We start from the raw sequence: 16,169 nt of genomic DNA, 5'->3' as shown, positions 1-16,169 counted from the left end.
CGAAATGACAAAAACGATGGGTTATAGCCCATGTTATTTGAAATTTTGAAAAAAAAGTTAGCCTCGTTTCTCATCATTTTGGACCATGGGCTATAGCCCATATCGTACGGCATACTATAGCGCGCCGTTTTTCATCATTTTTGAGGATTTGAAAAAAATGACGAAATGACAAAACGATGGGTTATAGCCATGTTTTTTGAAATTTTGAAAAACAAAGTTAGCTCGTTTCTCATCATTTTGGACCATGGGCTATAGCCCATATCGTACGCATACTATAGCGCGCCGTTTTTCATCATTTATGAGGATTTGAAAAAAATTACGAAATGACAAAAACGATGCGTTATAGCCCATGTTTTTTGAAATTTTGAAAAAAAAAGTTAGCCTCGTTTCTCATCATTTTGGACCATGGGCTATAGCCCATATCGTACGGCATACTATAGCGCGCCCATTTTGAGGACTTTGAAAAAAATGACGAAATGACAAAACGTGGGTTATAGCCCCATGTTTTTTGAAATTTTGAAAAAAAAAGTTTAGCCTCGTTTCTCATCATTTGGACTATGGCTATAGCCCATATCGTACGGCATACTATAGCGCGCCGTTTTTCATCGAGTCTTTTGAGGATTTGAAAAAATGACGAAATGACAAAAACGATGGGTTATAGCCCATGTTTTTTGAATTTTGAAAAAAAGAAAGTTAGCCTCGTTTCTCATCATTTTGGACTATGGGCTATAGCCCATATCGTACGGCATACTATAGCGCGCCGTTTTCATCATTTTTGAGGATTTGAAAAAAATGACGAAATGACAAAAACGATGGGTTATAGCCCATGTTTTTTGAAATTTTGAAAAAAAAAGTTAGCCTCGTTTCTCATCATTTTGGACCATGGGCTATAGCCCATATCGTACGGCATACTATAGCGCGCCGTTTTTCATCATTTTTGAGGATTTGAAAAAAATGACGAAATGACAAAAACGATGGGTTATAGCCCATGTTTTTTGAAATTTTGAAAAAAAAAGTTAGCCTCGTTTCTCATCATTTGGACCATGGGCTATAGCCCATATCGTACGGCATACTATAGCGCGCCGTTTTTCATCATTTTTGAGGATTTGAAAAAAATGACGAAATGACAAAAACGATGGGTTATAGCCCATGTTTTTTGAAATTTTGAAAAAAAAAGTTAGCCTCGTTTCTCATCATTTTGGACCATGGGCTATAGCCCATATCGTACGGCATACTATAGCGCGCCGTTTTTCATCATTTTGAGGATTTGAAAAAAATGACGAAATGACAAAAACGATGGGTTATAGCCCATGTTTTTTGAATTTTGAAAAAAAAAAGTTAGCCTCGTTTCTCATCATTTTGGACCATGGGCTATAGCCCATATCGTACGGCATACTATAGCGCGCCGTTTTTCATCATTTTTGAGGATTTGAAAAAAATGACGAAATGACAAAAACGATGGGTTATAGCCCATGTTTTTTGAAATTTTGAAAAAAAAAAGTTAGCCTCGTTTCTCATCATTTTGGACCATGGGCTATAGCCCATATCGTACGGCATACTATAGCGCGCCGTTTTTCATCATTTTTGAGGATTTGAAAAAAATGACGAAATGACAAAAACGATGGGTTATAGCCCATGTTTTTTGAAATTTTGAAAAAAAAAGTTAGCCTCGTTTCTCATCATTTTGGACCATGGGCTATAGCCCATATCGTACGGCATACTATAGCGCGCCGTTTTTCATCATTTTTGAGGATTTGAAAAAAATGACGAAATGACAAAACGATGGGTTATAGCCCATGTTTTTTGAAATTTTGAAAAAAAAAGTTAGCCTCGTTTCTCATCATTTTGGACCATGGGCTATAGCCCATATCGTACGGCATACTATAGCGCGCCGTTTTTCATCATTTTTGAGGATTTGAAAAAAATGACGAAATGACAAAAACGATGGGTTATAGCCCATGTTTTTTGAAATTTGAAAAAAAAGTTAGCCTCGTTTTCATCATTTTGGACCATGGGCTATAGCCCATATCGTACGGCATACTATAGCGCGCCGTTTTTCATCATTTTTGAGGATTTGAAAAAATGACGAAATGACAAAACGATGGGTTATAGCCCATGTTTTTTGAAATTTGAAAAAAAAGTTAGCCTCGTTTCTCATCATTTTGGACCATGGGCTATAGCCCATATCGTACGGCATACTATAGCGCGCCGTTTTCATCATTTTTGAGGATTTGAAAAAAATGACGAAATGACAAAAACGATGGGTTATAGCCCATGTTTTTTGAAATTTGAAAAAAAAAGTTAGCCTCGTTTCTCATCATTTTGGACCATGGGCTATAGCCATATCGTACGGCATACTATAGCGCGCCGTTTTTCATCATTTTTGAGGATTTGAAAAAATGACGAAATGACAAAAACGATGGGTTATAGCCCATGTTTTTTGAAATTTTGAAAAAAAAAGTTAGCCTCGTTTCTCATCATTTTGGACCATGGGCTATAGCCCATATCGTACGGCATACTATAGCGCGCCGTTTTTCATCATTTTGAGGATTTGAAAAAAATGACGAAATGACAAAAACGATGGGTTATAGCCCATGTTTTTTGAAATTTGAAAAAAAAAGTTAGCCTCGTTTCTCATCATTTTGGACCATGGGCTATAGCCCATATCGTACGGCATACTATAGCGCGCCGTTTTTCATCATTTTTGAGGATTTGAAAAAAATTACGAAATGACAAAAACGATGGGTTATAGCCCATGTTTTTTGAAATTTGAAAAAAAAAGTTAGCCTCGTTTCTCATCATTTTGGACCATGGGCTATAGCCCATATCGTACGGCATACTATAGCGCGCCGTTTTTCATCATTTTTGAGGATTTGAAAAAAATGACGAAATGACAAAAACGATGGGTTATAGCCCATGTTTTTTGAAATTTTGAAAAAAAAAAGTTAGCCTCGTTTCTCATCATTTTGGACCATGGGCTATAGCCCATATCGTACGGCATACTATAGCGCGCCGTTTTTCATCATTTTTGAGGATTTGAAAAAAAATGACGAAATGACAAAAACGATGGGTTATAGCCCATGTTTTTGAAATTTTGAAAAAAAAAGTTAGCCTCGTTTCTCATCATTTTGGACCATGGGCTATAGCCCATATCGTACGGCATACTATAGCGCGCCGTTTTTCATCATTTTTGAGGATTTGAAAAAAATGACGAAATGACAAAAACGATGGGTTATAGCCCATGTTTTTTGAAATTTTGAAAAAAAAAGTTAGCCTCGTTTCTCATCATTTTGGACCATGGGCTATAGCCCATATCGTACGGCATACTATAGCGCGCGTTTTTCATCATTTTTGAGGATTTGAAAAAAATGACGAAATGACAAAAACGATGGGTTATAGCCCATGTTTTTTGAATTTTGAAAAAAAAAGTTAGCCTCGTTTCTCATCATTTTGGACCATGGGCTATAGCCCATATCGTACGGCATACTATAGCGCGCCGTTTTTCATCATTTTTGAGGATTTGAAAAAAATGACGAAATGACAAAAACGATGGGTTATAGCCCATGTTTTTGAAATTTGAAAAAAAAAGTTAGCCTCGTTTCTCATCATTTTGGACCATGGGCTATAGCCCATATCGTACGGCATACTATAGCGCGCCGTTTTTCATCATTTTTGAGATTTGAAAAAAATGACGAAATGACAAAAACGATGGGTTATAGCCCATGTTTTTTGAAATTTGAAAAAAAAAAGTTAGCCTCGTTTCTCATCATTTTGGACCATGGGCTATAGCCCATATCGTACGGCATACTATAGCGCGCCGTTTTTCATCATTTTTGAGGATTTGAAAAAAATGACGAAATGACAAAACGATGGGTTATAGCCCATGTTTTTTGAAATTTTGAAAAAAAAAGTTAGCCTCGTTTCTCATCATTTTGGACCATGGGCTATAGCCCATATCGTACGGCATACTATAGCGCGCCGTTTTTCATCATTTTGAGGATTTGAAAAAAATGACGAAATGACAAAACCGATGGGTTATAGCCCATGTTTTTTGAAATTTTGAAAAAAAAGTTAGCCTCGTTTCTCATCATTTTGGACCATGGGCTATAGCCCATATCGTACGGCATACTATAGCGCGCCGTTTTTCATCATTTTTGAGGATTTGAAAAAAATGACGAAATGACAAAAACGATGGGTTATAGCCCATGTTTTTTGAAATTTGAAAAAAGAAGTTAGCCTCGTTTTTCATCATTTTGGACCATGGGCTATAGCCCATATCGTACGGCATACTATAGCGCGCCGTTTTTCATCATTTTTGAGGATTTGAAAAAAATGACGAAATGACAAAACCGATGGGTTATAGCCATGTTTTTTGAAATTTTGAAAAAAAAGTTAGCCTCGTTTCTCATCATTTTGGACCATGGGCTATAGCCCATATCGTACGGCATACTATAGCGCGCCGTTTTTCATCATTTTGAGGATTTGAAAAAAATGACGAAATGACAAAAACGATGGGTTATAGCCCATGTTTTTTGAAATTTGAAAAAAAAAGTTAGCCTCGTTTCTCATCATTTTGGACCATGGGCTATAGCCCATATCGTACGGCATACTATAGCGCGCCGTTTTTCATCATTTTTGAGGATTTGAAAAAAATGACGAAATGACAAAAACGATGGGTTATAGCCCATGTTTTTTGAAATTTTGAAAAAAAAGTTAGCCTCGTTTCTCATCATTTTGGACCATGGGCTATAGCCCATATCGTACGGCATACTATAGCGCGCCGTTTTTCATCATTTTTGAGGATTTGAAAAAAATACGAAATGACAAAAACGATGGTTATAGCCCATGTTTTTTGAAATTATGAAAAAAAAAGTTAGCCTCGTTTCTCATCATTTTGGACCATGGGTTATAGCCCATATCGTACGGCATACTATAGCGCGCCGTTTTTCATCATTTTTGAGATTTGAAAAAAATTACGAAATGACAAAAACGATGGGTTATAGCCCATGTTTTTTGAAATTTTGAAAAAAAAGTTAGCCTCGTTTCTCATCATTTTGGACCATGGGCTATAGCCCATATCGTACGGCATACTATAGCGCGCCGTTTTTCATCATTTTTGAGGATTGAAAAAATTACGAAATGACAAAAACGATGGGTTATAGCCCATGTTTTTTGAAATTATGAAAAAAAAGTTAGCCTCGTTTCTCATCATTTTGGACCATGGGTTATAGCCCATATCGTACGGCATACTATAGCGCGCCGTTTTTCATCATTTTTGAGGATTTGAAAAAAATGACGAAATGACAAAAACGATGGGTTATAGCCCATGTTTTTTGAAATTTTGAAAAAAAAAGTTAGCCTCGTTTCTCATCATTTTGGACCATGGGCTATAGCCCATATCGTACGGCATACTATAGCGCGCCGTTTTTCATCATTTTTGAGGATTTGAAAAAAATGACGAAATGACAAAAACGATGGGTTATAGCCCATGTTTTTTGAAATTTTGAAAAAAAAAGTTAGCCTCGTTTCTCATCATTTTGGACCATGGGCTATAGCCCATATCGTACGGCATACTATAGCGCGCCGTTTTTCATCATTTTTGAGGATTTGAAAAAAATGACGAAATGACAAAAACGATGGGTTATAGCCCATGTTTTTTGAAATTTTGAAAAAAAAAGTTAGCCTCGTTTCTCATCATTTTGGACCATGGGCTATAGCCCATATCGTACGGCATACTATAGCGCGCCGTTTTTCATCATTTTGAGGATTTGAAAAAAATGACGAAATGACAAAAACGATGGGTTATAGCCCATGTTTTTTGAAATTTTGAAAAAAAAAGTTAGCCTCGTTTCTCATCATTTTGGACCATGGGCTATAGCCCATATCGTACGGCATACTATAGCGCGCCGTTTTTCATCATTTTTGAGGATTTGAAAAAAATGACGAAATGACAAAAACGATGGGTTATAGCCCATGTTTTTTGAAATTTTGAAAAAAAAAGTTAGCCTCGTTTCTCATCATTTTGGACCATGGGCTATAGCCATATCGTACGGCATACTATAGCGCGCCGTTTTTCATCATTTTTGAGGATTTGAAAAAATTACGAAATGACAAAAACGATGGGTTATAGCCCATGTTTTTTGAAATTTTGAAAAAAAAAGTTAGCCTCGTTTCTCATCATTTTGGACCATGGGCTATAGCCCATATCGTACGGCATACTATAGCGCGCCGTTTTTCATCATTTTTGAGGATTTGAAAAAAATTACGAAATGACAAAACGATGGGTTATAGCCCATGTTTTTGAAATTATGAAAAAAAAAGTTAGCCTCGTTTCTCATCATTTTGGACCATGGGTTATAGCCCATATCGTACGGCATACTATAGCGCGCCGTTTTTCATCATTTTTGAGGATTTGAAAAAAATGACGAAATGACAAAAACGATGGGTTATAGCCCATGTTTTTTGAAATTTGAAAAAAAAAGTTAGCCTCGTTTCTCATCATTTTGGACCATGGGCTATAGCCCATATCGTACGGCATACTATAGCGCGCCGTTTTTCATCATTTTTGAGGATTTGAAAAAATTACGAAATGACAAAAACGATGGGTTATAGCCCATGTTTTTTGAAATTTTGAAAAAAAAAGTTAGCCTCGTTTCTCATCATTTTGGACCATGGGCTATAGCCATATCGTACGGCATACTATAGCGCGCCGTTTTTCATCATTTTTGAGGATTTGAAAAAAATTACGAAATGACAAAAACGATGGGTTATAGCCCATGTTTTTTAAATTTTGAAAAAAAAGTTAGCCTCGTTTCTCATCATTTTGGACCATGGGCTATAGCCCATATCGTACGGCATACTATAGCGCGCCGTTTTTCATCATTTTTGAGGATTTGAAAAAAATGACGAAATGACAAAAACGATGGGTTATAGCCCATGTTTTTTGAAATTTTGAAAAAAAATTAGCCTCGTTTCTCATCATTTTGGACCATGGGCTATAGCCCATATCGTACGGCATACTATAGCGCGCCGTTTTTCATCATTTTGAGGATTTGAAAAAATTACGAAATGACAAAAACGATGGGTTATAGCCCATGTTTTTTGAAATTATGAAAAAAAAAGTTAGCCTCGTTTCTCATCATTTTGGACCATGGGCTATAGCCCATATCGTACGGCATACTATAGCGCGCCGTTTTTCATCATTTTTGAGGATTTGAAAAAAATGACGAAATGACAAAACGATGGGTTATAGCCCATGTTTTTTGAAATTTTGAAAAAAAAAGTTAGCCTCGTTTCTCATCATTTTGGACCATGGGCTATAGCCCATATCGTACGGCATACTATAGCGCGCCGTTTTTCATCATTTTTGAGGATTTGAAAAAAATGACGAAATGACAAAAACGATGGGTTATAGCCCATGTTTTTTGAAATTTTGAAAAAAAAAATTAGCCTCGTTTCTCATCATTTTGGACCATGGGCTATAGCCCATATCGTACGGCATACTATAGCGCGCCGTTTTTCATCATTTTTGAGGATTGAAAAGAATGACGAAATGACAAAAACGATGGGTTATAGCCCATGTTTTTTGAAATTTTGAAAAAAAAAGTTAGCCTCGTTTCTCATCATTTTGGACCATGGGCTATAGCCCATATCGTACGGCATACTATAGCGCGCCGTTTTTCATCATTTTTGAGGATTTGAAAAAAATGACGAAATGACAAAAACGATGGGTTATAGCCCATGTTTTTTGAAATTTTGAAAAAAAAAGTTAGCCTCGTTTCTCATCATTTTGGACCATGGGCTATAGCCCATATCGTACGGCATACTATAGCGCGCCGTTTTTCATCATTTTTGAGGATTTAAAAAAAATGACGAAATGACAAAAACGATGGGTTATAGCCCATGTTTTAGAAATTTTGGAAAAAAAAGTTATCCTCGTTTCTCATCATTTTGGACCATGGGCTATAGCCCATATCGTACGGCATACTATAGCGCGCCGTTTTTCATCGTTTTTGAGGATTTAAAAAAAATTACGAAATGACAAAAACGATGGGTTATAGCCCATGTTTTTTTAAATTTGAAAAAAAAAATTAGCCTCGTTTCTCATCATTTTGGAACATGGGCTATAGCCCATATCGTACGGCATACTATAGCGCGCCGTTTTTCATCATTTTTGAGGATTTGAAAAAAATGACGAAATGACAAAAACAATGGGTTATAGCCCATGTTTTTTGAAATTTGAAAAAAGAAGTTAGCCTCGTTTCTCATCATTTTGGACCATGGGCTATAGCCCATATCGTACGGCATACTATAGCGCGCCGTTTTTCATCATTTTTGAGGATTTGAAAAAAATGACGAAATGACAAAACCGATGGGTTATAGCCCATGTTTTTTGAAATTTTGAAAAAAAAAGTTAGCCTCGTTTCTCATCATTTTGGACCATGGGCTATAGCCCATATCGTACGGCATACTATAGCGCGCCGTTTTTCATCATTTTTGAGGATTTGAAAAAAATGACGAAATGACAAAAACGATGGGTTATAGCCCATGTTTTTTGAAATTTTGAAAAAAAAAGTTAGCCTCGTTTCTCATCATTTTGGACCATGGGCTATAGCCCATATCGTACGGCATACTATAGCGTGCCGTTTTTCATCATTTTTGAGGATTTGAAAAAAATGACGAAATGACAAAAACGATGGGTTATAGCCCATGTTTTTTGAAAATTTGAAAAAAAAAGTTAGCCTCGTTTCTCATCATTTTGGACCATGGGCTATAGCCCATATCGTACGGCATACTATAGCGCGCCGTTTTTCATCATTTTTGAGGATTTGAAAAAAATGACGAAATGACAAAAACGATGGGTTATAGCCCATGTTTTTTGAAATTTTGAAAAAAAAAGTTAGCCTCGTTTCTCATCATTTTGGACCATGGGCTATAGCCCATATCGTACGGCATACTATAGCGCGCCGTTTTTCATTATTTTTGAGGATTTGAAAAAAATTACGAAATGACAAAAACGATGGGTTATAGCCCATGTTTTTTGAAATTTTGAAAAAAAAAGTTAGCCTCGTTTCTCATCATTTTGGACCATGGGCTATAGCCCATATCGTACGGCATACTATAGCGCGCCGTTTTTCATCATTTTTGAGGATTTGAAAAAAATTACGAAATGACAAAAACGATGGGTTATAGCCCATGTTTTTTGAAATTATGAAAAAAAAAGTTAGCCTCGTTTCTCATCATTTTGGACCATGGGTTATAGCCCATATCGTACGGCATACTATAGCGCGCCGTTTTTCATCATTTTTGAGGATTTGAAAAAAATGACGAAATGACAAAAACGATGGGTTATAGCCCATGTTTTTTGAAATTTTGAAAAAAAAAGTTAGCCTCGTTTCTCATCATTTTGGACCATGGGCTATAGCCCATATCGTACGGCATACTATAGCGCGCCGTTTTTCATCATTTTTGAGGATTTGAAAAAAATTACGAAATGACAAAAACGATGGGTTATAGCCCATGTTTTTTGAAATTATGAAAAAAAAAGTTAGCCTCGTTTCTCATCATTTTGGACCATGGGTTATAGCCCATATCGTACGGCATACTATAGCGCGCCGTTTTTCATCATTTTTGAGGATTTGAAAAAAATGACGAAATGACAAAAACGATGGGTTATAGCCCATGTTTTTTGAAATTTTGAAAAAAAAAGTTAGCCTCGTTTCTCATCATTTTGGACCATGGGCTATAGCCCATATCGTACGGCATACTATAGCGCGCCGTTTTTCATCATTTTTGAGGATTTGAAAAAAATGACGAAATGACAAAAACGATGGGTTATAGCCCATGTTTTTTGAAATTTTGAAAAAAAAAGTTAGCCTCGTTTCTCATCATTTTGGACCATGGGCTATAGCCCATATTGTACGGCATACTATAGCGCGCCGTTTTTCATCATTTTTGAGGATTTGAAAAAAATGACGAAATGACAAAAACGATGGGTTATAGCCCATGTTTTTTGAAATTTTGAAAAACAAAGTTAGCCTCGTTTCTCATCATTTTGGACCATGGGCTATAGCCCATATCGTACGGCATACTATAGCGCGCCGTTTTTCATCATTTATGAGGATTTGAAAAAAATGACGAAATGACAAAAACGATGCGTTATAGCCCATGTTTTTTGAAATTTTGAAAAAAAAAGTTAGCCTCGTTTCTCATCATTTTGGACCATGGGCTATAGCCCATATCGTACGGCATACTATAGCGCGCCGTTTTTCATCATTTTTGAGGATTTAAAAAAAATGACGAAATGACAAAAACGATGGGTTATAGCCCATGTTTTTTGAAATTTTGAAAAAAAAAAGTTAGCCTCGTTTCTCATCATTTTGGACCATGGGCTATAGCCCATATCGTACGGCATACTATAGCGCGCCGTTTTTCATCATTTTTGAGGATTTGAAAAAAATGACAAAATGACAAAAACGATGGGTTATAGCCCATGTTTTTTGAAATTTTGAAAAAAAAAATTAGCCTCGTTTCTCATCATTTTGGACCATGGGCTATAGCCCATATCGTACGGCATACTATAGCGCGCCGTTTTTCATCATTTTTGAGGATTTGAAAAAAATGACGAAATGACAAAAACGATGGGTTATAGCCCATGTTTTTTGAAATTTGAAAAATAAAAGTTAGCCTCGTTTCTCATCATTTTGGACCATGGGTTTTAGCCCATATCGTACGGCATACTATAGCGCGCCGTTTTTCATCATTTTTGAGGATTTGAAAAAAATGACGAAATGACAAAAACGATGGGTTATAGCCCATGTTTTTTGAAATTTTGAAAAAAAAAGTAGCCTCGTTTCTCATCATTTTGGACCATGGGCTATAGCCCATATCGTACGGCATACTATAGCGCGCCGTTTTTCATCATTTTTGAGGATTTGAAAAAAATGACGAAATGACAAAACCGATGGGTTATAGCCCATGTTTTTCGAAATTTTGGAAAAAAAAGTTAGCCTCGTTTCTCATCATTTTGGACCATGGGCTATAGCCCATATCGTACGGCATACTATAGCGCGCCGTTTTTCATCATTTTTGAGGATTTGAAAAAAATGACGAAATGACAAAAACGATGGGTTATAGCCCATGTTTTTTGAATTTTTGAAAAAAAAAGTTAGCCTCGTTTCTCATCATTTTGGACCATGGGCTATAGCCCATATCGTACGGCATACTATAGCGCGCCGTTTTTCATCATTTTTGAGGATTTAAAAAAAATAACGAAATGACAAAAACGATGGGTTATAGCCCATGTTTTTTTAAATTTTGAAAAAAAAAATAGCCTCGTTTCTCATCATTTTGGACCATGGGCTATAGCCCATATCGTACGGCATACTATAGCGCGCCGTTTTTCATCATTTTTGAGGATTTGAAAAAAATGACGAAATGACAAAAACGATGGGTTATAGCCCATGTTTTTTGAATTTTTGAAAAAAAAAGTTAGCCTCGTTTCTCATCATTTTGGACCATGGGCTATAGCCCATATCGTACGGCATACTATAGCGCGCCGTTTTTCATCATTTTTGAGGATTTAAAAAAAATGACGAAATGACAAAAACGATGGGTTATAGCCCATGTTTTAGAAATTTTGGAAAAAAAAGTTATCCTCGTTTCTCATCATTTTGGACCATGGGCTATAGCCCATATCGTACGGCATACTATAGCGCGCCGTTTTTCATCATTTTTGAGGATTTAAAAAAAATAACGAAATGACAAAAACGATGGGTTATAGCCCATGTTTTTTTAAATTTTGAAAAAAAAATTAGCCTCGTTTCTCATCATTTTGGAACATGGGCTATAGCCCATATCGTACGGCATACTATAGCGCGCCGTTTTTCATCTTTTTTGAGGATTTGAAAAAAATGACGAAATGACAAAAACAATGGGTTATAGCCCATGTTTTTTTAAATTTGAAAAAAGAAGTTAGCCTCGTTTCTCATCATTTTGGACCATGGGCTATAGCCCATATCGTACGGCATACTATAGCGCGCCGTTTTTCATCATTTTTGAGGATTTGAAAAAAATGACGAAATGACAAAACCGATGGGTTATAGCCCATGTTTTTTGAAATTTTGAAAAAAAAAGTTAGCCTCGTTTCTCATCATTTTGGACCATGGGCTATAGCCCATATCGTACGGCATACTATAGCGCGCCGTTTTTCATCATTTTTGAGGATTTGAAAAAAATGACGAAATGACAAAAACGATGGGTTATAGCCCATGTTTTTTGAAATTTTGAAAAAAAAAGTTAGCCTCGTTTCTCATCATTTTGGACCATGGGCTATAGCCCATATCGTACGGCATACTATAGCGTGCCGTTTTTCATCATTTTTGAGGATTTGAAAAAAATGACGAAATGACAAAAACGATGGGTTATAGCCCATGTTTTTTGAAAATTTGAAAAAAAAAGTTAGCCTCGTTTCTCATCATTTTGGACCATGGGCTATAGCCCATATCGTACGGCATACTATAGCGCGCCGTTTTTCATCATTTTTGAGGATTTGAAAAAAATGACGAAATGACAAAAACGATGGGTTATAGCCCATGTTTTTTGAAATTTTGAAAAAAAAAGTTAGCCTCGTTTCTCATCATTTTGGACCATGGGCTATAGCCCATATCGTACGGCATACTATAGCGCGCCGTTTTTCATCATTTTTGAGGATTTGAAAAAAATTACGAAATGACAAAAACGATGGGTTATAGCCCATGTTTTTTGAAATTTTGAAAAAAAAAGTTAGCCTCGTTTCTCATCATTTTGGACCATGGGCTATAGCCCATATCGTACGGCATACTATAGCGCGCCGTTTTTCATCATTTTTGAGGATTTGAAAAAAATTACGAAATGACAAAAACGATGGGTTATAGCCCATGTTTTTTGAAATTATGAAAAAAAAAGTTAGCCTCGTTTCTCATCATTTTGGACCATGGGTTATAGCCCATATCGTACGGCATACTATAGCGCGCCGTTTTTCATCATTTTTGAGGATTTGAAAAAAATGACGAAATGACAAAAACGATGGGTTATAGCCCATGTTTTTTGAAATTTTGAAAAAAAAAGTTAGCCTCGTTTCTCATCATTTTGGACCATGGGCTATAGCCCATATCGTACGGCATACTATAGCGCGCCGTTTTTCATCATTTTTGAGGATTTGAAAAAAATTACGAAATGACAAAAACGATGGGTTATAGCCCATGTTTTTTGAAATTATGAAAAAAAAAGTTAGCCTCGTTTCTCATCATTTTGGACCTTGGGGTATAGCCCATATCGTACGGCATACTATAGCGCGCCGTTTTTCATCATTTTTGAGGATTTGAAAAAAATGACGAAATGACAAAAACGATGGGTTATAGCCCATGTTTTTTGAAATTTTGAAAAAAAAAGTTAGCCTCGTTTCTCATCATTTTTGACCATGGGCTATAGCCCATATCGTACGGCATACTATAGCGCGCCGTTTTTCATCATTTTTGAGGATTTGAAAAAAATGACGAAATGACAAAAACGATGGGTTATAGCCCATGTTTTTTGAAATTTTGAAAAACAAAGTTAGCCTCGTTTCTCATCATTTTGGACCATGGGCTATAGCCCATATCGTACGGCATACTATAGCGCGCCGTTTTTCATCATTTATGAGGATTTGAAAAAAATGACGAAATGACAAAAACGATGCGTTATAGCCCATGTTTTTTGAAATTTTGAAAAAAAAAGTTAGCCTCGTTTCTCATCATTTTGGACCGTGGGCTATAGCCCATATCGTACGGCATACTATAGCGCGCCGTTTTTCATCATTTTTGAGGATTTGAAAAATCAAAAAACATGGGCTATAACCCATCGTTTTTTTAAACACTCCGCAATTTGCTAATGTTTCCCATCCTTTCCGGTAAATACAACACATTGAGTAGGGCACTGCAGGGAGTTGAACCCCGTTCCGGTAAACCAGAAGTCCGACACCAGTGCCTTAGTTTTTGTGTTGATCATTTACAGGCCCATGGTCCAAAATGATGAGAAACGAGGATAACTTTTTTTTCCAAAATTTCAAAAAACATGGGCTATAACCCATCGTTTTTTTTATTTTTTTATTTTTGTCAAATCGTCAAAAATGATGAAAAACGGCGCGCTATAGTATGCCGTACGATATGGGCTATAGCCCATGGTCCAAAATGATGAGAAACGAGGCTAACTTTTTTTTTTCAAATTAAAAAAAACATGGGCTATAACCCATCGTTTTTGTCATTTCGTCATTTTTTTCAAATCCTCAAAAATGATGAAAAACGGCGCGCTATAGTATGCCGTACGATATGGGCTATAGCCCATGGTCCAAAATGATGAGAAACGAGGCTAACTTTTTTTTTTCAAATTAAAAAAAACATGGGCTATAACCCATCGTTTTTGTCATTTTGTCATTTTTTTCAAATACTCAAAAATGATGAAAAACGGCACGCTATAGTATGCCGTACGATATGGGCTATAGCCCATGGTCCAAAATGATGAGAAACGAGGCTAACTTTTTTTTTCAAAATTTCAAAAAACATGGGCTATAACCCATCGTTTTTGTCATTTCGTCATTTTTTTCAAATCCTCAAAAATGATGAAAAACGGCGCGCTATAGTATGCCGTACGATATGGGCTATAACCCATGGTCCAAAATGATGAGAAACGAGGCTAACTTTTTTTTTCAAAATTTAAAAAAACATGGGCTATAACCCATCGTTTTTGTCATTTCGTAATTTTTTTCAAATCCTCAAAAATGATGAAAAACGGCGCGCTATAGTATGCCGTACGATATGGGCTATAGCCCATGGTCCAAAATGATGAGAAACGAGGCTAACTTTTTTTTTCAAAATTTCAAAAAACATGGGCTATAACCCATCGTTTTTGTCATTTCGTAATTTTTTTCAAATCCTCAAAAATGATGAAAAACGGCGCGCTATAGTATGCCGTACGATATGGGCTATAGCCCATGGTCCAAAATGATGAGAAACGAGGCTAACTTTTTTTTTCAAAATTTCAAAAAACATGGGCTATAACCCATCGTTTTTGTCATTTCGTCATTTTTTTCAAATCCTCAAAAATGATGAAAAACGGCGCGCTATAGTATGCCGTACGATATGGGCTATAGCCCATGGTCCAAAATGATGAGAAACGAGGCTAACTTTTTTTTTCAAAATTTAAAAAAACATGGGCTATAACCCATCGTTTTTGTCATTTCGTCATTTTTTTCAAATCCTCAAAAATGATGAAAAACGGCGCGCTATAGTATGCCGTACGATATGGGCTATAGCCCATGGTCTAAAATGATGAGAAACGAGGCTAACTTTCTTTTTTCAAATTTCAAAAAACATGGGCTATAACCCATCGTTTTTGTCATTTCGTCATTTTTTTCAAATCCTCAAAAATGATGAAAAACGGCGCGCTATAGTATGCCGTACGATATGGGCTATAGCCCATGGTCCAAAATGATGAGAAACGAGGCTAACTTTTTTTTTTCAAAATTTCAAAAAACATGGGCTATAACCCATCGTTTTTGTCATTTCGTCATTTTTTTCAAATCCTCAAAAATGATGAAAAACGGCGCGCTATAGTATGCCGTACGATATGGGCTATAGCCCATGGTCCAAAATGATGAGAAACGAGGCTAACTTTTTTTTTCAAAATTTCAAAAAACATGGGCTATAACCCATCGTTTTTGTCATTTCGTCATTTTTTTCAAATCCTCAAAAATGATGAAAAACGGCGCGCTATAGTATGCCGTACGATATGGGCTATAGCCCATGGTCCAAAATGATGAGAAACGAGGCTAACTTTTTTTTTCAAAATTTCAAAAAACATGGGCTATAACCCATCGTTTTTGTCATTTCGTCATTTTTTTCAAATCCTCAAAAATGATGAAAAACGGCGCGCTATAGTATGCCGTACGATATGGGCTATAGCCCATGGTCCAAAATGATGAGAAACGAGGCTAACTTTTTTTTTCAAAATTTCAAAAAACATGGGCTATAACCCATCGTTTTTGTCATTTCGTCATTTTTTTCAAATCCTCAAAAATGATGAAAAACGGCGCGCTATAGTATGCCGTACGATATGGGCTATAGCCCATGGTCCAAAATGATGAGAAACGAGGC

The sequence above is a fragment of the Protomyctophum bolini genome (genome assembly GCF_963924005.1).
Source record: "Protomyctophum bolini genome assembly, chromosome: 15".
Taxonomy (NCBI): Eukaryota; Metazoa; Chordata; class Actinopteri; order Myctophiformes; family Myctophidae; genus Protomyctophum; species Protomyctophum bolini.
This window is presented reverse-complemented; position numbering follows the sequence as displayed.